Genomic DNA, 23635 nt, shown 5'->3' on the forward strand with positions numbered 1-23635 from the left:
GCCAAGCGTATTCTGTAGAAAAAAACGAGGCTAAGTCACTTGGTTTCCCAGCCTCGCAGGGAATGACCGCCCAGTCGGTTGGGGGAGGGGGAAGCTCATTTCTGAGCTGGGGACTTGGCCTTAAGAAGCTGGATTAAAGCTCTGAAATGTAATTGCCTCTGTCGCCCTAATCCTATTTGCCAGATTGATCTCCTAAAAGTAAGGGGGCGTTTGTTCTTTGTCTCGGGCACCAGGAGCCAGGCCGACACCTGCAGCGAGGCCTGGGACGCTGCCTTCTGACTCCATGCCTCGTAGCTCATCAACAGCAAGGACTGACCAGACTCACGGTCGCAGCACCTGGAAGGAGCCCCTGGCGACTTGCTTTAAGGGTGGGAAGGCTGCAACTTAGGGAGCAGAGTGACTGCCAGGGTCACCCAGTGGCCAAGCATGGATTCCAAGCCAAGTGTGTCCAGCACCCAAGGGGATCCCTCTGGGTTCTTGCCCCGCCCCCCTCCCAGAATTGCAGCAGCCAATCCAGCATCAGATGCATGATCCGGGGTCCCAGATCTGGCCACATGGACTTCCTTTCCTGCACCCAACTGCAGTGCAGAGCCCCAGGGAGGTGGGCCCACTGACCAGAAGTCCACCCACCCATGGGGACTCCCCATCTTGACCTTAGATGCACACGGGCCACCAGAGGGCAGCATCCAGGGCGTCAGGGCAGAATCCCATCCTGGCCCAGAAAATGCCTTTGTAGCTCACAAGCTCTGGGCCTTGGTTTACTCAGCTGTGAAATGGCAGGCTGTCACCCATGCTGAGGCCTTGACCAACACTGGCGCCTACGACCCTCGTCTAGGCTGGCGGATGAATGAATGAGCGAGGAAATGAATGAATGAGTAAACGAATGAATGAATGAAGTGATGGCCCCTCCTTAGCCCTTGGGGCCGTCTCCTGCAGCACTCCCGCCTTTACTGGGGGGGCGGGGCTTGTTTCTTTGTTTGTTTATGGCAAGGTAACCCTTGGTTGACCTCACAGATTGCAAGGAACTTAGCTTACACTCCTTTATTTTTTTATTTTTATGCCTGTAGCACCTGGTCTTCCTAGGTGGTCTCCCATCCAAGTACTAACCAGGCTCGACCCTGCTTAGCTTCTGAGATCAGACGGGATCGGGCTCGTTCAGGGTGGCGTGGCCGGAGACTCACTCCAGGTTTAACAGTGGGAAACAGGCCAGTCAGGGCTGGGTGCCTGAGGGACAAGAAACAGTCTTCCAGGGGGAGGGACGGGCATGGGCAGAGGCACAGGCGTGTGCCAGGGCAGCGCCTGCCCCACCGAGCATGGTGCTGGGGGAGCGGCTGCCTCTCAGAAGCTTCGGGGTTTTGGTGTGTGGAATGGGGTGACAGTGCCTGCCTTCCCCACGGGGCCCCTGCAGGCGCCTCCCTGCGCCTCCCAGGAACACAGTCCCTGCACCCCCACCTGCATCAAACCCACCTGCATCGAGCCCCCCGCCCCAGCGCCCACCGCCTCCGCCAGCCATACGGACCATCCCTCAGTGACCCCTAGAGTTCCATTTTGGGCACATTGCCTAGAGCACCGTCCCCCAGCCTTCTTCACCAGGAGACTCCTGAAATTCCTCTTGGGCCCACAGAAGTGGCTGGCACCGCCTCCAGGGAGCCCTCCGGTCGTCCCAGTTCCCTGAGGTGCTCTCTTCTCTTGCCTCCCGTGGCCGCTTTGCCCTCCCACCTCAGCCCAGATCCCACTGTGCTATGTGTGTCTCTGGGCAGATGTGGGACCGCAGCCTGTCTATACTCCATGTCCCCCAGCCCCCGCACCCCGAGCCCACAGTGGCGCCTGGGGTCCGTGTGAGAGGGACTGAGCAGCGAGCCCGCCTGGGCAGGGCGCCGCGGGCTGCCAGGTGCTGCCCTGGGAAGTGCCGGGGGAGGCGGTGCCGGTATTTCAGGGCGTCGAAGAGGGCGAAGCCCCTCCACCGCTGCGCCCAGTGCTGAACTCGGATTTGCCCTCACGCCGCAGTCCCTGGACGAGAGCTGCTGCCGGCAGCCTTGGTCCTCTGCAGAAGTAACGGCGGGGATGTTAGGGGACCCCAGTCACCCTCTAAAAGTTTCTGTACTCAGTCTGAATATGGGGGTTCTTTCCCCACCAAGCGATTCTCAGACCCCAGGTGTGTGTCCTGCAATTCAGCTTGATCCTACAAGACTGCCCCTGACGCCAGGTGACCAGCCACAGCCTGGAGGTTTCCACACGCCTCTCTGGAGGTTCCACTATTTTGCTAGAAAGGCTCACAGAATTCCCAGAAATGTCTTACTTGCTAGGTGACCAGTTTTATTATAAAAGGCGGTAACTCGGGAACAGCATATGGAAGGGACCCACAGGGGAAGCACGTGGCGAGGGGCTCCGTGCCGTCTCAGGGCACCCCCGTCCCCAGACCGCAGCCTGTCCGCCACCCTGGAAGCTGGAAGCTCTCAGGACGCTGTCCTTTAGGGGTTTCCAGGAGGCCGTATTACTTGGGCACAGCCGATTAAGCCTTTGGCCCCTGGGGATGGGTGGGCGGGTCTAACCTCCAGCCCCGAGGGGTTAGGGAGGACTGAAAGCTCCAGCCTTTAATCGCCTGATTGGTTCTCCTGGTGACCAGCCCGAGTCACCTCATTAACATAACAAAAGACACATTTGCCACTCTCCGCACTTAGGACATTCCAAGAGTTTGAAGAGCCTGGTGCCAGAAATGGGGACAAAGACCAGATTTGCTCCTTGTGAAAATTCTCAATGTCACGGCCTCCCAGCCTCGCCCCTCCTCCAGGCTCAGGGCCTCGGTCCCGAGGGCGGGGTCGGGATCTGGGTTGGGCCCACGGGAGGGTGGGGCGGGGGAAGGCCTGGCACCCCCGGAGGGGTGAGGCATGCCCCAGGCGCCAGGCCTGGCAGGAAGGACACAGCGCCCCCCACCCCCGCCACAGAGGACGGCCCCGGCTTGGGGGACAGCAGGGAGTGAGCGGAAGTGGCACCCTGCGGGATGAAGGCCCAGAGGTGGTTCTGGGGCGAGAGGCCTGGTGGCTCCTCCCTGCTGGCCTCGCGGCCCCAGCGGCCCCACGGGGGCAGAAACGCTGCTCACTCCTGCCCTCCCTCAGCCGCCCACCCCACGCGCTTCCTGCCCCCGTCCCTCTCAGGGCCCACGTGGGCAGCAGGTCCTCGTCCTCAGGCAGCCCCTGGCCTCCGGCTCTTGACCTTGGGGTCCACCCAATTCCCGTTTCCTCCTCTGAGTCCTCGAAAATTTCCAATGTGACCACCAGAGGGCACTCTGCGGCCGGGAAAGGATGCGGCCGTAGGACGCAGCTGGGCGGCAGGGAGGGCCGTGTGACCCCGGCCCTTTCGTCTCTCCGTAGGATGCCAGTCTAGGGGGCTGCGAGGCGGCCGCGGCGAGGACGGGGTGTGGGGGGCAGTGGCCGGCTGCGCTCCCAGCCCACGCGGGGGTCCGCAGGGGGCTGCGTAAGCATTGCGTGGCGGACCCCATTTTGTGCATGGTCCGTCCGTGGGCGGCCGCTTGGGGTGTTTCTGCCGTCTGGACAAGCTGTGCGGGGCGGGGCGTGGGGTCCCCCGAGCCCCTGATCTCAGTTTTCCTGGCACAGGTACACCCAGGCAAGGAACTGCGGCCCGCGGTCTGGGTTTAGCGTTGTGAGGAGCCGCTGAGCTTGTCCGCGGAGACTGTACCGCTGACCCCGCCAGCCGCCCCTCAGGGGGCCAGTCTCCCCACAGCCTCGCCGGCTGCTTCCCTGGCGTTTCACTGTGGCTGATGCTGTTTTGTTCTAGCTTCCTCGTGGGCGGGCTTCGCGCCCTCGGAGAGCTGAACGACTGGCCCACGTTCACGGTCAGGAGGGAGAGACACCCCCACCTAGACCCCGAGAGGCAGGGTGGCGGGGGAGAACTCGGAACTTCGAGGAAGCTTCCGGAGGCGAGGGGTGACATGCGCTGGCCAGCAGAGCAGGTGGCGGTTAATGAGCCGCAGGCTGGGGGCCGCTCGGGCAGGGGCAGACGTGCGGAAGGGCCCTCCGTGATGGTGGCGGAGGGGGGGGGCGGGAAGAGGTGCGAGAAATACACACGCGGACACACTCAGTCTCCGTCAGGACCAGGGACTGTGACTTCAGTCTACTGCATGCGAAGTTGTGTGCTGAGAGGTTTCAGAGATACCAAAATAAGGGACATTTTTAACCCCTTCCCCTGGGACGGGGGACCAGAGCCAAGCCTAGCGGGAAAGACAGACCCAGTCGGAGGTGTGCAGACCGCCCTGCTCTGCTGGCGGGGTCGCAGATGCCAGAGGGCACAGCAGGTAGATCTGGAGGCCGTTCCTGGGGCAGCACCCCCGGCTGAGTGTGGGGGTGAGCGCTGGGCAGGGAGCGTTGCTGGCAAAGGCATGGGACGTGCAAGGTGGTGGGTGCCGTGTGGCTGGGCTGGGGACCCGGGGAAGCACTGTGGGCCGAGAGGGACAGTGTCCGGGAGGCAGGGCCTGAGGCCTGGGAAGGAGCTGGGTCTTCGGTCAGGGAGCAGCGAGGGGGGAGGTCTGCTCGCTGCAGCGGGCCCGGCACTGGTGCTCAGGTATTGGGGCTCCGGGGGGGCAGCCCCACTCTGTGGACTTCTCCTCCCTGCGCTGACTTGTAGGCCTGGCTCCTCCCAGCGGGCTCAGCTCTGTGCCTTCTTATCTTTGGCCAGCCCTGAGGTCACAAAGGAAGGGGCTGTCACTGGGGAGCACCCAACCCCCAGCCCCCGGGAGCCTCACCCCAGCTGCACGGGAGGGAGGGTGGTTTGTGGTGAGGAGCCAGAGGCCCAGGTCACAGGCTGCCTGCCAGGCCACTCTCTGGTGAGCCTGTCCCCTCCCTCAACCTGGGCTAGGACCTGGTGGGCTCCTGCAGTGGCCCTGCCCTTCTGGGGCTTTCCAGGGTGGGACAGCGACCAGCTGGCAGCACCCTGGGGTGCATGCCAGGCAGGTGTGGGGGCCGGGCAGGGCGGGGCCCTGAGGGGTGCAGGGGGGGGTGCTGGGAGGAGGCGAATGGGGAGAACTTACATCCATCTGCACTGCATACAGCAGGGACCGAGACAGGCAGGTCCCAGCCTGCACTGGGGTGGGGGGGGCAGATGGCACATGAACAAGCACAGGAAGGGGCTGTGGGAGGCCACCGTGGCGGGACCCGGGGGACAGCGTGGCAGGTGTGGGGCACGGCCAGAGCGAGGGCTCCAAGGTCAGCAAGAACTCAGCAGAACCCCAGGGCGAGGGCTGCAGGAGACGGGGTGCAGAGGCTGAGGTTTCCTGAAGTCGGGCGGGAGTCTCAGGCCCCTCATCATTTTAGGCTGAGAAGTTCCGTCATGCGTCCGAGCCCATTGGAGGAGAGTCTGGCGCCCCAAACCACAGCGCTGGTGGCAGGTTCACTCCAGGACACGCTGTCTCTGAGCTCTGTCTTCCTGTGCGGCCGGGAGGGGGTTGGGGGAGCCTGGCCTAGGGCCACCCCTCCCCCGCGGTGCAGTGTCTACCCTGAGGCAGGCAGGGCGTGGGGACCTTGCGCCCCATGGCTCTCCCCACCTTCCATGCTCAGCCCAGTGCTGGCCTGGACAGGGGGTCTCGGGGGGGGGGGTGGTGACCATCTGGTCCCCCAGGGCTGCCTGGAATCTTGAGAGAGGAGGCTGGACGTGCAGGCCAGACCCTGCCTCCCAGCACAGCCACCCAGGCCAGGACCTGTCCCTTTCCTTCTGCCCACCCAGTGCTCCTCAGGCCCACCCAGTTACTGGAGGTAGGGCGTTGACCAAGTTGACCAGCTTGTTATTTCCCCTATCACGGACCGCAGCATCTTTTCGCCAAGACCAAGACCTAATCTATGAGTAAAACGACTCCAGCACCCGGCTATCACCTCCCAAAGGAAAAATAACCCCACGCGCAGGGGCGGGGACACCCCATCCCGACTCCACCTGCCCCACCCGGCCGAGGGTCACAGAGCACGCTCCCCGGAGCATCCTCCCCGGAGCATCCTCGAGGAAAGATGGCGACCCAGGCAGGCGGAAAGGGCCCCGCTGGCTCGCAGCCGAGTCTGTACCAGCTGCGATGCTCGCTCCCTCCGCACCCACAGAGCAAACCCAGCCAGCCCCGGGCTCCGCCTCTGCAGCGGCGACGACTCCTGCAGCGTCCCCGCCACGGGTGCCCGGCCTGGGGCGCTGTCCTCCTTCCAGCCCGGCCCGTACGGGTCACTCAGGCCTGTCACTGCGCACCCATCTCGCGGGGTCTGGGAGTGCGGGCCTGCTCTCCTGGTCACTCCTGGACCCAGCCCTCCCTGCTCCCCGCCAGAGCTGGAGCTCCCTGGGGGCCGTGGGCACAGGCCCCAACCCCTCCAGCCCTGCCGCAACCCCGGGTCGGGGTCACCGGCTCAGCATCTCCCCAGAGCCACCGTTTGGGACATGAACTCATGTCGGCCGGGACTGTGGCTTCTAGAAGCTTCTTCTGTTGTTTGTCTTTCAAAGTCTGTTTTAATGTCAAAAGCTGGCCAGCCTCTCTGCTATCCCTCCCTGGGATATCTCCCTTCCCTCTGCTGCTGCCTGGAGGGGTGAAGGTAGGGGTGACAATATGGGGGGACGGCACATCCCCCACGGCGGGCAAGGATGGCCGTGCCCTTTGTTAGGGGAGTCGGCTGATCAGATCGGTGTGAGCGGGCGAGGGTCTGGCACACCCTGGCCGCGTAACCTCCCCACGGCACACCTGAGCTTCTGGGTGTTATCTCTCCTGCCTGCCCCCTCCTCCCCAGGTGTGTGGGAGCCCCGCCTGGCCTTCGCCCCCACGGCCGCGCCCCATCGCAGTGCGTTGGAAGGGCAGCGTCTGAGGACCTTCTGGGCTCCTTGGCTTCGGCAGGGCTGTCGGCGCCCCTGGCCTCCTCCCCGCCTGCCGCCCCCTGCACCACCGACTCGCGAACGCTCAGCTTCACATCTCGCTTCGAAGGGCCCCACCTCCGGCAGCCTCTCCCGATGCCTCCCCCGCCTCGCCCCCGCCCCCAAAACGCCTTCCGTCACCCCGTCACCCCGTCTCCTGGCCAGGCTGTGAGTTCCTTGGGACAGAGGCCTGGGGTGCCCTCTGAGAGGCCGGGACAGCGCAGCGTTGGGGGTGGGGTGCTTTCATATGCGCTTCCCGCCTCTCGCAGGCACTAACAAGGAGCCTGGAGGCCAGGCTGAGGGAGACGAACCCGCAGTCTAAACAGGAGAAGTGGGGACGGCACGGACAGCCACCCCTCGACGTCCGCCAGGTGTGGGTTCCGTCGGTCATCCGTGCAGCTCGCAAACGCCCTGACCGTGGGGGAAGCGAGCGCGCAGGTGCGGGGGCGGCCTTCACACCAGGATGCGTTAGGGCAGCGGGGGTTCGAGCCCAAGGTCGGGGCGTGACCATCCGCGAGCTTTCCTGAGGGAGGAGTCCACGTCATGCGGGAGCGGGGGCATCTAAGAGGAGTCTGGGGTCACCTTGTGCAGAAAAGATTTGGGGGTACGACAGAGATGCCACAGGACGTGTAATTAAAAGCAGAGGCAAATGATGAAGGGAAAGCAAGGGCAAGAGGAGGTCTGAGTGAAGCCCAGAGCTCCCCGGCAGCCAAGGCAAAAAGGAAAAGCAGCAGTTTACACGACTCACTACCCCGCGGTTAGGGCTAGAGGACATCGAGTCTTAATCCTGACGCCTCCCTCCTGGGGGAAAGGCGTCAGTGTGGAGTCCCCTTCCAGCTTTGCACATCCTGAGCAACACCTTGGGCCAGACTTGGGCTGCACTTTGGAGCTGCCAGGTGAGACCCCGAGTCAGGCTGCTGGGGCGTAATGGCCCCCATTCGCCCTCTCAAGACGTGCCTGTCACCGTGCCTCGCTTTGTCCTGACGACGGCCCCGCCCAGTGTCTGTCAGTCCTCCGAATAAGGAGATGGGAGGAAAGAGGCCGCACGTGCCTCAGGACGTGGCCGTCTGTCTGTCCGTCTGTCCTCAGCTTTGTCGGCGTCCACATCCGGATGCGTTCTCTTATCCTTGGCTGACCCCGTGACCCCGTGACGGGAACTCTGGATCTTGGGCATGCCCTGTTCACCCCACCGACCTAGCCAAGCTCCTCCGAGCTCTGGGCCTGCGCTGGAGGACTCGGCCCTGCGCCCAACTCCCCAGCCACTGCCTCCTCCGTCACGGCAGCCACCGCCGAGTCCAAGGCCCACCTCCCGCCTCCCTGCACATCAGCAGGTCCCGTGAAGGCTAGGAAGCGTCTCACTGGGAGTGAGAAGATTCGAGACCGCCCAGAGAAACGGTCCGAGGCGCCAGGCGCCGGCCTGTGTCTGGGTTAGTTCCAGTGGCCGTGTTTGCCGCGAACAGGTTATTCTAAATCGGAGAGACTTACCACGGCCCTTCCGTGTGCTCACGGACGCCATGGGTCCAGGGCTTGGACGGCGCGCAGTGGGAACGCCTCATCTCCGCCCTACCTGGGTGGGGGCCCCTGGAGGTGGCTCCGTGTCTGGGGCTGCAGGCATCCTCGCTGACTCATCAGTGGCTGCCCCTGGCCAGCGGCTTCTGAACGCCTTTGCGGGAGAGAGCCCCGCAGAAGTGCAGGGCCGTCATGGCCGGGCCCCCGGCCACACGGGGCCCTTCCACCACCTTCCACGCATGGAGGCAGTCACGGGCCCACCCACATGAGACGCCCCCCAGCGTGGGCACGGCGAAGTCGAGAAGGAGTGCCAGGGAGCTCCGGGCCTCTGTGGGGCTGGACGGGTGGGTGTGCTCGGTGCCCTGGGGTGGCAAGGTGCCGCAGCGGCTCTGGCCAGCCTCGCCCCCTCTGTCCACCTGGCGAGGAATGTTCTCCCGCGCGGTCTTGCTTCGTCGGGGCCACTTTCCTTGTGTCTCTCTGAACCCGCTCTCCGCCCAGGGCGCTGACCTGTCTGTGCTCCACTGGTGGGGGGTGCTGGGAGGGGGCCGGGCGCCAGGTGGATGGCCCTCCCCCCGAGCTTGGGACACTCTCACTCCCTCGACCCTCCGGCCACCAGCCCCGGGAGCTGCTCCTTCCCTCGTAGCTTTAACTCAGTGCCGCCCACACCCATGTCCCTTTATAAAACACTCCTCAAATGACCCAAACCAAGGGTGCTACCTGCTTCCTGCACGCAGGGGCCTTGCCAGACACAGAAAGCGCAGGGGAGGGGAGCCGCCCGGCACCCCCTGTCTCCATGGGGCTCGGCCAAGGGGCTGGCCTGCAGCCCTCTGCTTAGTGGCTTGCCCCTTAAGTCTCCCACAGAGAAATCCTGCTTTGAGAAGCTCGCTGCCCGGTGTGGGGACAGGGCTGTATGTTTTAACTCCAGAAAGACTAGGCCCCAGTCGGGGAGCAGGCGCCAACTCAGACAGCTGAATAAACAGCCACGGTCACGTCTCCAGGCCCCCTGCAGCCTGGCCTCCTGGTGCTGGAGGCCACTCAAGGCCGAGCGTGGGGCTGTGGCCCTCTGCGGCGATGGCGGCAGCCCCCCTTCCCAGCGTCCGGGCCCCCAGTGGGCGCCCCAGTCTGGTGGTCAGCAGGGCAGGGCGGGGGGGGGGGGCAGTGGCTGCTCCAGGTGGGACGTCCAGACCCAGCCTCCCAGGCCCCGCTCTGCCGCCCTTGCCCGGGACCCTCTGCACATGCCGCCTCTCCCGGGCCTCCGCGTGTCCGACTGTGGAATGGACAGAAACACCCCCGAGTGTCTAAGGCAAACCGGGCGTGGGGCGTGGGCGTCAAAGGCGATGGGCTTGGGGCGTGAGCTGGGGACCAGGCTGGGAAGCTTCGAAGGGCACAGTGAAGACTTGAAATGTCCCCAAGGGCAAGGAGCCAAAGCCATGCCAGAGCAGGGAATTTTAAGAAAACTGGCAGGCCCGTGGTGGCGGGGGCGGGGGAGGCTCGCGTGGGCAGCGGGGCCTTGGCGGGAGGCCGACAGAGCTGGGGTTTGGAGCAGGGTGGCTGTGCAGCACCCCAGTGCGGGGCGGCGTGCCCTTGCCACCCTGCTCCCGCCAAGCCGGACCTGGAGGGTGGTGGCCCCTCCCCTTGTGTCCTGGAACTCAAGGACCCCGCTTCCCAGGGCTCAAGGGGCTCCATCACGAGAACGTGACCTTGAGGAGAGCTGGCCATCGCCCTGGGGGCATTACTTTTGATTTAACCCCCAAATAATAGCTCCTCAGCGTTCCTAACTGCACCCGGCTGTGCAGGGCCCCCAGGCCTCAGTGCGGCACCCCCTCCCATCTCAGTGCTCCCGCCCGGGCCCCCGAGAAGGGAGACTCTGGGACACAGGGTGTCGGGGGCCAGATGTCCTGTCTGTACCAGGGCCCATGGGGACTAAGCCCTCTCAGCCTGGCCCATGGGGAGGTCGTAGGCATCTGCCCTGAGGCCTGCCCTGGCCCCTTCCCAGCCATTGGCCTAAAGGTCACTCATGGCACAAGCTCAGAGCTTCTAGAGCCCGCCTGCTGGCACCCGCCTCCCTCCGCGCTCCCCAGCCCTCCCTCCTCCTAAATTCTGAGTGTGGAGAGGGGCTTCCAGTCTGGCACCCGAGACAGCAGACACCTGTCGGGGCCCAGCCCCACATCCCCAGGAATGGATCGCTCTCCCCTGCCCCGGGCCGCCCAAGAGGGGCGACCTCAGCCTGGGAGACCCCCCAGGAACGAGGCCACATCCTGTCCTCTCCGAAGCCCTAGTCCTGGCCCCTCCTGTCAGCAGCAGCGCGGCCTGGTCAGCGGTCAGCGCTTCCCGGTGCCGGGGCGCGGCGTCTCCCGGGCTTGGCCTGCCAGCTCCCTGCGCCTCGAAGTGAGCGCTGCCATTGTCCCGCACCACACAGAGGCCTGGGGACCTCGGCGTCGAGGCGCCAGCCCCTCCTGCCCCTGCCCCAAGGCCCCGGGGCGATGTCCCAAGCACACACCTTCCCGTTCCCGTGCACTGGCCCTTCTCCTCCATTTCCCTCAGCTGGGAGACCCCCTCCGCCCCCGAAGAAGAGTGAGCCCCAAACTCCCCAGCCCCTCCTCCCCTCCCACAGCCTCAAGCCCTGGGTGGCCGCTGACTGGGGGTGCACGTGCTTTTCCGCTCCAAGTGTGTGGATGCAAACGACACGAGTCACCTGACAGTCCACTCGCTGGCCGCTGACCCCGGAGCCATCTGTAACTGGGCAGTCTTGATGACACCTGCCCACGGGAAGATGCAAAGACCCAAAGAAATAACGCAGTGATGCTCGGCCAGGGCTCCTAGGGAGGGCGCCCACGGCCCTGTGGGAGCCCACGTGTGTGGGTGCCCAGGATTTTAGACTGGGCTGCCATGTGTCACGTTAGCCACGAGGGGGCAGCAGAGGGGAGCAGTTTCGCTTGGGGAGCTGAGGCTTTGTGTGGGGTGAGCAAGAAGGGTCCGCGGGGTCACTAGGCCCGCCCAGGAGTCTGGGCTGGATCCCGGCCCCTCTGCGCTGTGGTCCTGGGCCTCCTCCAGCGTGGAAAGGAGGCGAGGCCCGGAGCCGCTTCCCCCGCACAGCTGCAGCCCTGGCCGGCTGACCTGGGGGCTCCTGGCGTCCAACTGAGGCCCACCCCCCACCCCCATCTCCGGTCTGCAGATGGGGAAATTGAGGCTCAGCCAGGAGCCGGGGCTTGGCCTATGTCCCACAACCAATTTGAGGCAGAGGCAGGACGGCCGGGCCCACAGGCACTGAGGCCTGCCCTGGCCCCTCTGCACACTGCCAGCGTCCCAAATGCCACCAAGAGCAGCGGTCCTGCGGGCCCGCCCTGGGGCAGGTGACCCTCTCGGAGCTCCCAGGGCCCCCTGCTGCCCGATGGCTGCGGCCGCCCACGGAGGGGTCTGTGGGCCCAGCCCCCTGCGCTCCAGGTGGCTTCGGTTCTCGGTGACCCTCCCTCCGCTCGCTCAGGGCTGCTGGGTCATGCCAGTTCCCGCGGCCCCAGCCTTCCAGCACAGGCCCTGGCGGGAAGTGGGGGCTGGGGGGCGGGGAGCTGAGTCAGCCCGTGGGACACCTCCCGCCAAGTTCCTGTCTCTCGGTCCCACCTTTGGGGGAGCCTGGCAGGGAGCCTGGTGAGGAAGAGGCATAGGGCTTTACAGGGCAGGGGGCCCCCGCTTCTCGTGGGACCAGGAGAGGCCCTGAGGGGACCCCGGGTGGACGGCCCCCATGGGCGTTTCCTCCTGGCTCGGGCACAGGAAGGCGGGCGCCTCGAGCTTTCTGTGGCCGGAAAAGACTCATGTTCCAGAAATATGCAGCTTGGCAGGTCGGAGGCCCGCACCGTGGGCTCCCGGCCCCGGGGCGTGAGCGTGCTGCGGCCACCCCCCACCCCTGGGGGCGCGTTGACTCCGGCTCTGACGCTGGGCACAGCGCACCCTCCCTGGGCCTCTGCTTCCCTGCGTGGTGACATGGCTCGGGGCGGGGACACCAGGGTCAGCGTGAGACCGCAGGCCGAGGCTGGGCCCAGGGCCCAGCCAGTGCGAGAGCAGCAGACCAGTCGACAGACGTCTGGGGTCCCCCGGTGCCCCAGAGCGGGGCTGCCAGCGTGCGGCCCAGAGTCCTGCTCCCCGCCAGCCCCCTCGGCCCCCGCCTTGGCAGCCTCTGGGCGGGCAGGGCACGAAGGCCGGGCAGCCGCGTCCCGGGCGAGCTGGGGCCCGGCCAGCAGCGCTTCCCTGCGGCCTCCTCCCGCGCTCTGAGCCGCATTACCTCATCGAGAAGCCATTCCGGAAAGGAGCTGCAGAGCCCCTGGGAGTGCAGGGGAGAGGGGCTTTCCACGGGCCCTCGGGCAGCGCCCGTGCCAGACGCGGCAGGCGTCACGCCTCCGGGTGTCTGCCTGCCGAGCAGCCGCTGGGAGGGCAACTGGCTTTTGTCAGCGTTTCGGGGCGACCGGGCCGGGCTGAAGCAGGCCGGCGGCATGGCACTGCCCTCGGCCCGCTGGCTACCAGGCAGCCAGGGGATTTAGTTCAAGAGCCGGAACCGAATGGCTGGATGGGAGGGGAAGCCAGGTGCAAGCGAATTGCAGAAGCCAAGCCCTCCCCGTTCTGGGCCTCAGTTTCCCCTCAATTCAGCTCCCTTCCCCCCCTTAGTTCTCGCCCGCCCCCTCCCATGGCCACAAGGAGCCCTGGACATAAGTGAGCACGTGACCACGCTCCCTGCTGCCTGCTGATGCAAGCCAGAGGCCCCGCCGCCTGCAGCTGGCGCTGGTCGGGCCTTTCTGGGCATGTGGTCAGGGCCGGGGGGCGCCTGGGGGGCTGGGGAGAGAGGAGGAGCTGCAGCCCTGCTTGAGTTGTGCCCTGAGGGATGAGGATGTGGGGGCAGACGAGCGGTGCCCCCCGCCTGGCCCCGGCCCTCCCCCCGCCCCCCCCAGCTCGGATTCCAGAGAAACCTTCCGGAGCCTGTTTCCTCGTCTATAGAGTGTGGCTCACGATGCCCCCGCATGCACCCAGACTCTGGCGGAAAGCACACTCGAAACCATAAAAGAGGCAAAATGGCAGGCTCCCCCGGGGGCCTGTGGGCCCGCGGCAGCACTGGCTGCTCCTGGGCCGGCTCTCAGTCCTCGCATCACCAGGGCATGAGGTCTCCTCCCATGACACAGGTCGGGAGCACTTTCCCAGTAAAAAGCCCCCTGTCCTCCAGCCACACCTGCCTGCAGCACGCCCAAGCTCGCCACACCTTGTTCCAAACTCTGTCCGTCTGGAGAGCTTCTACTCGTCCTGCAAAACCCCAGGTGAGGTGTCCCCTCTTCCGAAATGCCTCACGGGGCTGCGAACCAAAACAAGAACACGCGCGTGTGAACACGTGGGCGTGGCTCCGCGGTGAGGGCATCGTGCTCACGGCCGTCCTCGTTGTTCGTTAGAAGCTGTCCCTACCACGGGCACGTGGGCGAGCAGGACGGTTTTCTGGCTCGAGAGGTAAGCCCAGCCTTGGCAGACAGTGAAATTTTCAAAGAAGAGAGAAGGAAACTGAGGCTAGGAGTGGGCAGGAGTGCGGTGGTTTCCCGTATGGCTGCAAGTTCCTTGTCCCCCTCCTGTTAAGAGATGGGGCCCGTGTCCTCTCCCCTTGAACCTGGGCAGGCTTGTGGCTGCCTGTGACAGTGGTGCCGCCAGGTACCTTCTGAATTGGGTCGGAGAGGACCACGCCGCCTCTTTCCTGAAGCCCTGAGCCACCTGGCCAGAAGGAAGTTCCAGTGCCATGCGGAAGAAGCCCAGGCCACGTGGAGAGGCCATGTGGAGGCCCGCCGGTCGACAGTTCGAGCCTTCAGGTCGTCCCAGCCCAGGCTCCAGACACGTGAGAGGAGAAGCCACCTCAGACGGGGCAGGCCCGGCCGGCCGGTCATAGGAATGGTCCCGGGTCCCAGGGGAGGCGCCAGACATCACAGAGCAGAGCAGAGTCGTCCCCACTGCACCTTTCGGAATCCCCGACCCACCAAATTCGTGAGCAGAACCGAAGGGCTGCGTTCGGGGTGGTTCCTTAGAGCACGAGCTACCTAGAGCAGGTGAGACACTTCGAGCCAGCGCCAGGCCCAGTGAGCAAAGCGGCCCCAGCCTGGGGTTCAGTCCTGGAACGGATTTGTTCCACACACGCTTGGGGTCTGCAGCCTGCTGTGTAAGAAGCACTCGCGTGAACGAATATGTCCGGCCTCCCCGCGGCTGCTCTTCCCGAGTGCTCCCCGAACCCGGGAGGGGGTCTCCCTTCCTCCGAACTCCCGACTGACTGAGGGCCCAGCACTCGGGGGAGCTCTCCTGGTTCTGTGTGGAACGTCTGTCCCCCTGTTCCTCAGTTTCCCACCCCCCCCCAAAGAGGAGGGCGCTGAGCTCATATTCTCTGTGGTCCCTCTGGACTCCCAATCAGCCTGACTCGGGTGGTCACCCACTCATGTGGGTGTCTCCCCTGTACCCCCTTATCCGCATGACCCCACCTCCCGTGACTGCTGGGACCATCACTGGAACCTCGCCATGCCGTGCTCGGCGCCTGGGACGGGTGCCTCTGGTGTCTGCTGGATGAGCGAACGTGTCTATAGATGAACGAATGAATGAGCTCTCCCTGTGTTCAGGTATTCAGCCCATTAATTTTCCATACACACACAAGGATTCTCTTATAGCAACCCCAGGAGTCTATTCATGCATGTCCAATGTGATGGGGAGCTCACCACCTTTCACAATAGCCTATTTCCTATTGGGGGAGCACTGATCAGAGAGCAGCACTTCCCTAAGCTGGCCTTCCTGAGCCCCAGGGGTGAGTGACTGGAGAAGGGGGACACACGGCAGAAGAAGGAGTCCTCAGAGCCTGCATCTGATGCGGGGCGGGCGCAGGCGAGGGGGCTCGGGAGTGCCAGGAACCCCTCGGCTCTCTCTGCACTGGTCCAGTTGAGGTCCCAGGGTGGGCGGGCGCGAGGGCAGTGAGCGCCGTTCTGCCCAGAGCCCAGCTGGGGCAGGGCCAACGCCCCAGGAGGTCTGCAGAGACTAAGAAAGCAACCGGGCAGAGAAGAGAGCCGGGGTGGGACAGGTGGCCTGTGTCGTTTCCATGGCTTCGGTGCCCCTGGCCGCTTGGCCCGGCCTGGGAAAAACAAGCTGGGCACTCAGCAAGCCGTGCCTGTGACCGCCGGGGACAAAGGCTGGGCTGCTTAGGCGCTCGCGGCAGCCAACCGAGCCTGCCTGGCAGACCATCGGCTTAGCCTGGGCAGTCGGGCTGAGCTGCTGGGCCCACAGTCTGTCCCCGGGGCCCCTGGGGAGCCAGCTGGGCTTGGGGCTGGCGGGGAGGAGGGCCCGGGGCTGGCACTGCCCTCAGCCCTGCGTCCGGGGAGCATTGGGCCCTTATGGAGCCTTCGGGAGCCTGAAGACTACGGGCTCCTTGGGCAAAGGATTGGGATTTCTGTCGCCATCTCTGGGTGAGGTGACACCAGCAGATGGGCTCCCGCTTCCAAGGGGCACCCCCAAAGAGTGAGCCAGCACAGGCGCACGTGTGAGGTTTGCGTTTGCTGCCTCTGGCCCCGAGCCGGGCACACCGGAAGCGCCCGGCGCCCGCGCCCGGAAGCGGAAGCGGAAGCGGAAGCGGGACGGAGGGCGCGGGGTGGGGGGGGGGGCTGCGCGCCTCGCCCAGCTCAGGCTGCGCTGGCCTCTCAGCGCTCCCGCTCCCCGGGGGCCTAGCCTGGCCCCCGCACAGGCGACTTGCGTGATGACACATGTCGTTTAGGACGCATCCCCCCCTGCCACACGTCGCGCGTGCCAGCCCGTGCCCCTCCCAAACCGGCCGTGCTCTTCGGCCCTTTCCGCCGACTTCTGGGGACACGCAAGCGGCTGGGTGCGCACAGAGGGCTCACGGGGACTTCTGCCATCCTGGAGCTCAGAACCCGAGGAAGTGGGCCACTAAGTTGTCCTAGGAGATGTGCCCCTGAGCCACTGAGGCCAGAAGGACCGAAAGGTGTAAAGGAGAGGAGAGGAGCTTGGCGCAGCATCAGCGAAGGGAGGGTGGGGCCAGGTGGGGGAGGGGCTCGCAGCAAGGGGTCAGCGAACAGCACAGCACCCGGGCCTGCAGATGCCCCTTAGCCCTGTCTGGGCCTCCCTGCGCCCCTCCTCTGCCCTTTCCCCACTGGGGGCGGGACCATCCGCCTGCCCAGGTCACAGCCCCCACGTTTGAGAAGGAACAGCGTGCTCTGCCCGTCCTGTGTGGCAGCCTGGGCTCCCAGGGAACCAGTCTGGGGCAAGCTTCAGGGAACAGGATGTCAGTTCAGGACAGTCTGGGGTCACCACTGTGGCCGCAGGGGAAGGATGCAGGCACGGGCGGAGGCCGGGGCCAGCACTCTGGAACCAGAAGGCCCCCAGGGCCTGCCTGAGTTGGGTGGAACCGTCCAGGCCTTACACTGTGGTCTGCATCTGTCATTGGATGCGGCCCACCCAGGGAGGACAGGATGTTAGGCTCAGAAGTCATGGGACCAGCTCAGAAAATGTCTCTGAGCTCTGAGAGGAGTAAGGAAGCCACTTTAGGGGCTGAGAGGCATTCTGGAACACCCCCAGGGCAGGCCTAAGTGGCACTGTGATGCCGGGGGACCCTGCGGGACCCCTTCACCTCCCCAGCGGCGGCGCCTGCTGAGTCAGCCTCCACCTGCACCCTGCACCCTGCACCCTGCAGCGGGACCCGCCAGTCTGGCTGTCCCTGTGCTGGCCAAGACCTGCAGCCCCGGGCACCCGGGGGCCCGCGCCACCGCTCAGCAGAGCTCTGTGTTGGAACTTGTACGTTTCTGAACTCAGATGTCCTTCCAGCCGCCTTCCCACGGTGCTGACACAGCCCGTCAGATTGTCACATGGATAAGTCATCTCTCCAGGTGCTGGGTGGTTGGGAGTGGGGGTGGGGGATGTGGAGAAAGGCGGCCTGTTGACCTCAGGGCAAGCGGGTGCCTCACCCAGCTCTCCTCCTGCCATTCCCTCACCTTCCTGCCTGGCTGCGCAGGAGTCCGCACCCCCCCCCCCCCCGCTCCCCACCTGCTCGTCCAGGCCCCGCCCGTTCCCTCCAGCTCCTTGGCAGCCCCCTTCCATCTCCGTGGCATCTTCCACCGCTCCCTTCCCTCCAGCACCCAGCACACTCCAGTCCCTCCCTCTTCAAGGAAAAAAAACGCCCCTGACGCCACACACCCATCTCAGACCCTGCCACCGTCCCTGCCTCCCGCCTCCAAGCCTCTAAGACAGGCCCAGCCCTGGCCACGCCCTTCTTTCCCCTCAGAAAACTTCCAAAACGCACTTCAGCTGGGTGCTGTCACCACCCTCTGCTGAAATGGCTCTTATCAGGGTCAAGGATGAGCTCCACCTTGCCAAAGCCAAGGCCACTTCTGACTCCATCGTGGCATGTGATGGGCCCACACATCTCCTTCTGGAAGCTCCTTGTCCTTGGACCCACATGCCCCCTGACCTCACTGGCCTCTCCTTCTCTGGGCTGGGGCTGGCCAGCCTCCCAGGGGACCGTACCCACACCCAGACCTCAAAGACCAAAACACACAGAGGTCTCCCACGCCCACATCTTCAGCCCCGTCCCCGCCCAGACCCCGAGTCCCCCACAGCGTTTCTGCAATGTCAGCTGCAGAGAGAGGAGGAGGGGCCTGAGGGCTTACGGTGAGGGGCAGGGTCGAATGAGCTGCAGTGAGGCTGGGAGCACGAGCTTCCCAAAGCCATGACACGGTGCCTCACACACGGGAGGCCTCTGCCTCATCTCCAGGGCAGAGGAAACCTGGGGACCCTGCTGGGACTTCCAGGACCTCCCCAGATGTCCTGACCTGCCCATCAGAGTTTCCTAGAGTTGGGCCAGGGCACCCACCAGCTACTTGTGGACCCGAGAGCCACCCCTGTGGCTTCTGACTTCTGACTCATTCTTCGGCATGACCGGACTTCTCCTTCCGGTCCCAGGATGTAGACAGATGTCAGCTTCTTGGGCGTCATTCCCAGACCCAGCCCAGCCACACGGCCCAGGCCATCTAGACTTCTCAGCGCATTGTCTCTGCCACGACCTCGGTCTGAGCCGCCTGGGCCACCGCCCATGCCCTCTACATCCATTCTCCCCCCCCCCCCCCACTCCCAGCAGCCAGAGGATCTTACGACATTCAGACCTCACAAACAGATCTGCCCCTGGCCAGTCCCTCCCCTATGCCAGGTCCCTCTCCCCAGCAATGACCATGATTTCAGGCCAGTGGAAACCTACCATGAGTGAAAAATGATAAATTATTGTTTTCATTTTACTTTCTCTGATTACTAATGAGGTTACTTCTCTGCTTAAAAACTTTGCTCATTTTTAATTGGATTTTTGTCTTTTCCCTTTTTTTATGGCTAGGAGCTCCTTTAGTACTTATATATCATATGCTACAAATTCAAATTCTTGTAAAGAATAATTTCTAAAGAGGTTAAGTCATAATTCTCGTGCAAATAGAAAACGAACACATCTACTAACTCGTTACTTAACTCGTTAACGCATAAGGCGACCAATAATAAGATGTGAAAATCAGCTCAAAGGAGAATTTGAAGGACAGATGTACGTGCAGGCAATCAGGAAGGCAGAAACGAATTTGCTAGTAGGTACGAACGAAACTCGAAACTCTTACTATCCTACAAAGCAACAAAGTGTACTGTCTGGGATTATCTTTACTCTAAGACCAAATCTAATTTTGTCTGTTGTACAAAATGCATTTGCATTGCTATGGACAAGAATCGTTTGCCTTACAATCGATTTTCTAAAGCTTAACTTCTATTCTGACAGAGCTGCACTTTTTGTAATATACGCTACTTGTGTCATCTTTTTATAATTATGAAAAACTAGTAGTATCATGATTTCTAATTTTTTGTCATTTTAGAAGTTTTTCCTTCCCTCTCCTCGATGTACTGAGATTCTGTGTGCTGTACCCCGGTGTGGAGACTGAGATTTTTCTTTTTGTTCTTGCATTTATATTGTTTGGCACATGTGCGTTTCCGACCTGACAACTCCCATCTTCTTTTGGTTCTAGGGAATTCCTGTTTAGTATATGACAAAACGTGAATTCCCGTCTCTTCTCACTAATATCTACTCTGAGGGCTCTTAGTAGATACACGAGGCAATCGCTGGATTTGTCCTTGTTTCTCGATGGGAACAGATGTTAATCACATCATACTTCCCCTTTACAGAGCAGAGTCTTTCTTTTTTTTCTCCAAACCTATCGAGGTTTTCCCCATTCCTCTGGCTTTCAGAAGTTTAACTATGAATCACCTGGAAGTGGTTTTACTTGTATTTACCCTGCTTGAGGGTTTTTTGAGCTCCTTGGATCTGGAAGTTAAGGTGGTTGTTGTTTTTATTAATATTGAGAAATTTCAGCCATTCCTCAAATTTCCCTACACCTATATCTCTCTCTCCTCTCTTTCTGGGATTCTAATTACATGAACTTGGACCACTCGATATTGTCCCACAGGTCTCTGAAGTTCTATCTCTTTTTTGGGGAGTTGAATGCTTTCTGCTGATTTATCTTCAGATTTACTGATCCTTTCTTCTGCCCTCTCCAAAACTGGAGACCATCTAGTGAATTTTTAAATTTTTTGGCTATGGTCCTATTCAGCTCTAGAATTTCCATTAATACTTTCTATTTGTCAGTAGGGATTCCCTATCTATTCACTCATTGATATTATACTTTTGTTTAATTCCTCTGAACATAATTTTCTTTAATTCTTTCAATGTATTTACAGTAGCTACTTTGAAGTAAATAACTGCTAAATCTGAAATCTGGGCTCACTCAGAGTTTATATCTGTTGACTTCCTCTCCTGTTTCTTTGATGGTCTAATACTTTTTTTTGAAAGCTAGATACCGGAGAATACGTTGTTGGAGCTCTGAAATCAGGAACTGAGTCGATGGAGATTAGCAGGGGCCGGAGTCACAGGTGTGGGAGGACAGGTGCATTCATGAGGACTTTCGCATTGCCGTTGTCTCTGCCCAGAACAATTTTCGTCACTGTCCTCCTTGCTAAATCCTTCTCATCATTCTAGACTCGGCTTCAGAACCGCCTCCTAGGGGAGTCTCCCCAATACTCCTGACCAGGTTAGGCCCCGTTGTCAAACACACGCATAAGCACTTTCTACAACGGTAGTAATTACAAACTCATCCGTGCCCTTCCTCCCTTCATGCCCATCTCCCCGACTATACTGGAAGGGAAATGAGAGCAAGGCTGAATACTATGTTGTTACCACGTGCCTGGCACACAGAGGAGTTTCATAAATATTTGTTTAATGCATCAACGTTGCCTACTTTGCCTCCAGGATGTTTTTCCAATCTGTCGTCTCACCAGCAACGCGTAAGAATGTTCATTCCCCGAGCTCTCGCAGGTACTTATCTTGTATTAGCACTTTAAAAAATCTTTTTATAAGCTCTTTCAAGCTAATAGCTAGAAGTTGTTATCTTTGATTAATTCGCATCCTTTGAAATTAAACCTTTTCAGTAGACACATCGGAAATTTGAACTTTCTCTTCTATAGGTTTCCTTTCCATATCCTTTGTGAATATCTGGTCTTGTTGATTTGCAAAAGGATTTTTGTATATTGAGTTAGAGCTACAGTTGATCCTTGAACGATGTGGGGATTGGGGCGCTAATCTCTCGCACAGTCAAAAAAAATCCATATAGAACTTTGACTCCCCAAAAACCTAGCTGTCCCTTGGTATCTATGGAGATTGGGGTTCTGGAATCCCCAAGAATTCCAAAATATGTGGATGTTCAAGCTCCCTATATGATATGATACGGATCAATGCATACAGTGGGTTCTTCACATCCGTGGACTCTCCACTGTCAATCAAAAACAGTACAGGTATTTATTTTAAAAAATCTGCACATAAGTGGATTCAAGCAATTCAAACCCATGTTGTTCAAGGGTCAACTGTATTTTGTCTGATACATATTTTTTCCCAGTTTGTTGTTCGCCTTTCAACTCTGCCTATACTGTTTTTTTCCCCATGTGAAAATTTTAATTTTTATATAGCAAAAAAAAATCTTCATTATTTCTTTTGTGGTCCCTGATGTGAGTGCTATTGCTTACTTATCCACCTCAAAATTATGTAAATAACTATATTTTCTCCCAGCGTATTTATGGTTTTATTTCTTTTACCTTAAGACTCTTAATCTAGTTCAAGTTTATTTGATGCAAGAGAGAGACGTCATGTCATGTCCTTTTTCAGAATGGTTGCCAATTTCTCCATCTCTGTTTTTTTTTTTTTCGATGCAGACCTAAACAGAGGAACTTGTACCCCATGCCTTCATCTCCTTGTAGATTTGCTTTACTGATCCGTCCATCCTAGTGACAGTCTTACACTTTTTAAAAAAGTTTGCTTTCTAACACATTTTATTGATATTAAATTCTAGTTGAAATTACTTGCTACGTCGATTCTGCTACTAGTTATCGAGTTCCTATTTTGAGTTCAACATTATTCCAGGTGCTGGAGATGCAGCAGCGACCGACACAGATAAGAACTCTGCTTTCTGGAGCTTACATCCCGTCCAGACACCCGTTATCCCTCCCTTCAGATCCGGTCAAGAGTAGACGACAAGCGCTTTCAATGCCAGAGTGCAGGAGATAAACTCAGACGGACGGCGCTGTGTCCCCAGTGTTCGAACACTTTGGTCCAGGAACCAAGGGGAAAGCAGAGATCCGGGAAGCAGGGCCGGCTCCTCTGCCATCCCCACAACCTTAGCCGTTGTCAAATTCAGGTTCCTCGGTCCCACAGAGGGATTCTTCCCCCAGAGGACAAACTAAAGATTACACGACATCTCGAGATCGCAACTCGCTGTTGGTTGTTTTGACCTCCGAATGCTAGGGAACCGACAGGCAAGAGCTCAGTCAGCACACCGATAGGTCATTTGACCCTCAACTTCAAGAGCAGCTAGGCTTGGGGGAAAGGCAAGGGAATATCTCGGAACCAGAGAATTCACTGGACGCCTCCCATTGCCTCCGAGATGGTGACTTCATGAGTAGGTGAGAGCCACGACCATGGCCCGGCAAGGGCGGTGCCACGCAGGGGCCCCTGGCGGCTGAGGTCTAGGGCCCCCGTTCACCTGCCTGGCAACCTAGACCCGGGAGATGATTATCCGGAATGGGCAGTGAAGGGCGGAGGTCGCCAGGAACAGTTGTGGCCTCCAACTGGCCGCAGTGATGTATTGCCCTGCTAACCATCTTGTTTTAAAAACGTACAGAGCCGGCTGCAGGCCAGCCCCTCGAAGGGAACTCTGGCAGTTTAGACTTCGGCAGAGGCAGAATTGGATTTGAGTAATGCAAGGACACCTCTCGCGCACCATTTCAGGGCCCTCTCGAACCCACCTCTCACCCCAGCCGCTGCCTCTGTGGCCGATTTCACAATGGCTCATCCAGCTTTAGACAGGTCCACCCAGCCAGCACCTTCCTCCGGGCCCTGCTGGGTACCCCTCGCTTCCTGTCCTGGGGCATCTCTGAGAACGTGGCTTAGGACACCTGGGGGGACGCAGTCTACACTCACACCCACGTGGCCCGAGAGTTCCAGGAAGCCAACAACATCCACGGAGCCACCCTCGACCACTGGACAAATGCTTCTCCGTTTATCCGCTGGGCAGACAGTTCTGAGATGTGTTTCCTAAGTACCCCAGGAGTCCCCATAGGACCAAGGACCGTTCCGCAGCAGCGGTGAGCAATCTGAGAAAGTGTCTTTTACTGGTTGCCCCTAGGGTCTCCTTCCCGGCGAGCTGCCCGCAGCCGAGCCTTTGTCTGGGGCTCCACTTTCAAGGGAACCAGACTAGGCATATGTCGCCATGGAGAGACAGATTACCAAAAACAAGACCCCACATTTGAATAAATATGATAAATGCTCTAACGCTTATTAACACAGAGTGATGGGGTTGGTCCTGCCTCTAGGGCTGTGCTGTATGGAAGCCACTACCACATGTGACTATTTGCATTTAAATCTGACCGAATTAAAATGAAATAAAATTTAAAATTCATCCCCTCAGTAGTGCTAGCCATGGTTCAAGCTCGATAGTTGCATGTGGCCAGTGGCTACTGTGTTGGACAGTTTAGACAGAGAATTCTGCCCGTCACAGGAAGTTCTACGAGACAGTGCTGCTCTGGACCGTTTGCTCGCTACTTGCTGCTTCGTCCTGGATCATAAATATGAAAATGACAGAGTCGGTATGTTTGTTTTACTCTATTTCCA

The 23635-nt window shown here is 60.5% G+C and overlaps 2 long non-coding RNA genes and 1 pseudogene across 2 annotated transcripts; 1 reads left to right on the forward strand and 2 right to left on the reverse strand.

Annotated features, from left to right (window-relative positions):
- Positions 1 to 1058: 1058 nt before the first annotated feature.
- LOC118614578 lies at positions 1059 to 1177 on the reverse strand (annotated as a pseudogene).
- Positions 1178 to 2295: 1118 nt separating this feature from the next.
- Positions 2296 to 12812, reverse strand: LOC118613818. Its single transcript, XR_004955923.1, has 2 exons — positions 12674 to 12812; positions 2296 to 4694 (listed from the first exon to the last, which is right to left on the reverse strand). It is a non-coding gene; the product is annotated as an uncharacterized LOC118613818 (long non-coding RNA).
- Positions 12813 to 13053: 241 nt separating this feature from the next.
- On the forward strand, positions 13054 to 23423 carry LOC107505515. Its single transcript, XR_004955922.1, has 2 exons — positions 13054 to 15020; positions 21890 to 23423. It is a non-coding gene; the product is annotated as an uncharacterized LOC107505515 (long non-coding RNA).
- The last annotated feature ends 212 nt before the right edge of the window (positions 23424 to 23635 follow it).

Source organism: Rousettus aegyptiacus, unplaced genomic scaffold (assembly GCF_014176215.1).
Source record: "Rousettus aegyptiacus isolate mRouAeg1 unplaced genomic scaffold, mRouAeg1.p scaffold_m13_p_2, whole genome shotgun sequence".
NCBI classification, from domain to species: domain Eukaryota; kingdom Metazoa; phylum Chordata; class Mammalia; order Chiroptera; family Pteropodidae; genus Rousettus; species Rousettus aegyptiacus.